Genomic DNA, 2,827 nt, shown 5'->3' with positions numbered 1-2,827 from the left:
TCAACTGACTAAGAAGAGCTCAGAGGTTCCCAAACAGAAACTGATTCTGCCTTTACTTTTTACGCCTCAGACAACAGGAAATACTTTACACACACTTTTGATTTTCCGGTAAATGTTCTTCTTCTTCCTCTTCTTGCGTTGTCTTCTGACAGAACAGATCTAACATGGCGGGAGCTTGGTGAGTGTTTCAAGAACTTTGTTTCAAGTGTCTGGCATGAGGCTTTGTGCAGTATGTTCCTGCGTCCTGAAGGAAGGGTGCTAAAGTGTAAATGCAAGAGTACTGCAACCACATTATTATTATTAATTACCAAAAGAACAAAGTGAAAGAATAAGAAGAGCCGGTAACACAGGAAAGCGGCAGGGTGATGCAAATTAGCTGGCAGCGATCACATACGTTGTTCTATACATACAGGTCTCAATCTGAATCTGAAAAAAGTCCTTAAAATTTCTGACTTTTGTCCATCCAAATGTCCAGGTATTTGTAATTATCATTTGAATAGAGACACCACTAAGAGTATTGATAGATAGCGTCCAGGACAGATCATGGTTTTAGTTTTCATTTACTTTTAAGGTAAAATAAGAGCAAGGGTCCCAAAACATTTCCTTGTAGAACACCCTTCTTATCTGTGAACGATCAGTCAGATAACTAAACATAAAATATAAAATGTTCAGTCAGTGTTACAGTCAGTGTTTACTAACTAATAAAACAAATTAATTTGGTCCACCAGTAAGTTCTACATTTACAAACTGTCCAAGAGTTCATTTAAAGACTTGTAACTATGATTGTGTTAAATTTGACTTATAGATGTGTGAATAAAATGTTTTAGATTTTTGAAATTATCCAGAGTCAAACTGTGCTGTGATGTTAACAGGGAACCACGGATGGCTCAACTCAATGTTCAGCTTTTACGAATACTGGAAAAATTGGATGATGAAGATTTCAAGAGTCTCAAGTAGTACCTGAAAACCAAGACAGAAATCCCAGTATCCAAACTGGAGAATGCAGGACGGCGGGAGATGGCGGATCTGCTGGTGCAGTACTTCCCCCAGGACGTGGAGAATGTGATAATCACATTTTTGAAGGACATCAAAAGGAACGATCTGGTTGTGCTTTTGTGACAAAACAACGCAGGAGGTGAAGGTCCATTTAGACACACTCCAGTTTACGTAAAAGTTCACTTTAACAAAAGCTTGAGTCACTTTTATACCATCTTATTACTCACAGTGCTGCCTGAGTAACATAAAGAGCAATCAGATCAAATGACCACATTATAGTGATTGATGAGCCTTTACTGTCGATCTTTGCTCTTCTTTCAGTGAAGAAACTCTCTAGAACTGATAGAACTGATGCTAGCTGTTGTTGCTAGCTGTTAACCTCTCCAGCAGCATTGTTGTTTAACAAACAGCATCTTCTCATTGTGTCACAACCGTAGCTGCCAGTACTTCTTCCAACGGTTGCTCCGGTACCACAGACACATAGATTGAACCCTGGCAAGATGGATTCTTGCAGGATCTCATGATTTTGTGATTTTGGTTAGCATATGTCTTATATCTAATACCATGGTCTGTGTGAATCCTGGATTCTGATTGGCTGCAGGATGTCCATTAATTCCTGATGTAGGACTCCTACAAATTAGTTCCAGTGACCTCTGACTCGTAGCATAACATTTATACGCCTTTATACTGAAGGTAAACGGAACTGTTCACAAGGCTTCAAGAATGAAAACTGTTTCACAAATGACCTGAAACCTTCCTGATGCAGTCGTCACATTCATAACATTAGTTCATAAACTCTTTGCAATAACGAGGGATCATTCGTTAGAGTTCACTTTCTCACTTTCTCTCTCCGTCTGTTTCAGACCATCAGAGATGATGGGGTTGCCACAGTAACCGGCAGACGGACAGCCTCTTCGACGACCCAGACGGACACCTCAAGCTGCCTGAAAGTTCTTCTCATACATAAGTTATTCTTCCAAATAACTTATTCTTATTTAAGAAGCAGTCTGTTGGTGGACAACTACGTTAAATAAATACAAACAACAATGAACCTTTCTGTGAGTTTGTTTACTTCTGCAAACAGCACACAGAGATCACAGGTCACTCACTATCTTCCAATCAGCAACCTAACAGCTGCAGTTCCTCTAACAGCCACTAGAGGCTCCAGCAGTGAGTCAGTCTTCATAAGGCCCCATATTAAACAGCAGAAATAAACATGTTTACAGCCTTTTGTGCTCTGCAGCTAATTTCCCCATTTATCACAACTGTATGGGGGTGCAATGACAGCAATTAAATCCCATGATCCCACGCTGCTTCATCGAACTTCAGATTTTAGTATTGTTTGGATGAGATTAAAAACATTAAAAACACAGGGTGTACCCAGAGCACTTGTTCTCAAACTCAATGGTGCACTGGCGATGGGTTGACATTTTGTCTTCAGCCTGTAGAGGGAGACAGTGTTTGTATTGATTATAATGTCACATACAGTCAGACACAGAGTTCAGACTTCATGTTTATATGCATGAAGTGAATGTGAGCTGTTCCTCAGCTGTACTGTAGAGTCTGTTCTGACTCACAGTGGAGGTTTCTGAGCACTGTCAGGATCACCTGTTCCTCCCATTACTGAATGAGTAAACCAGCCTGATGAAGGAGTGACCTGTGAAAGCTCTAATCAACTTCCAAAAGCACTCCTGCTGTTTGTGTTCAGTCACTACAGAAATATTATCAGCAACATATACTGAAATAATCTAAAGTAACAGTACTCATGTACAATATTGATCAGTATACACTGTATCTTTATGGACGGTAGTGATCAGTATACACTGTATCT

At 39.9% G+C, this 2,827-nt stretch overlaps 1 long non-coding RNA gene across 1 annotated transcript; it reads left to right on the top strand.

Moving 5' to 3' along the window:
• The first annotated feature begins 6 nt into the window (after positions 1-6).
• LOC118323292 lies at positions 7-2,032 on the top strand. Its single transcript, XR_004796488.1, has 3 exons — positions 7-178; positions 873-1,135; positions 1,860-2,032. It is a non-coding gene; the product is annotated as an uncharacterized LOC118323292 (long non-coding RNA).
• The last annotated feature ends 795 nt before the right edge of the window (positions 2,033-2,827 follow it).

The sequence above is a fragment of the Morone saxatilis genome, unplaced genomic scaffold, assembly GCF_004916995.1.
Source record: "Morone saxatilis isolate NCDOM2014 unplaced genomic scaffold, NCSU_SB_2.0 Contig14, whole genome shotgun sequence".
NCBI lineage: Eukaryota > Metazoa > Chordata > Actinopteri > Moronidae > Morone > Morone saxatilis.
The sequence above is the reverse complement of the archived record's forward strand: the minus strand, read 5'-3'. Positions and strand labels throughout refer to the sequence as shown.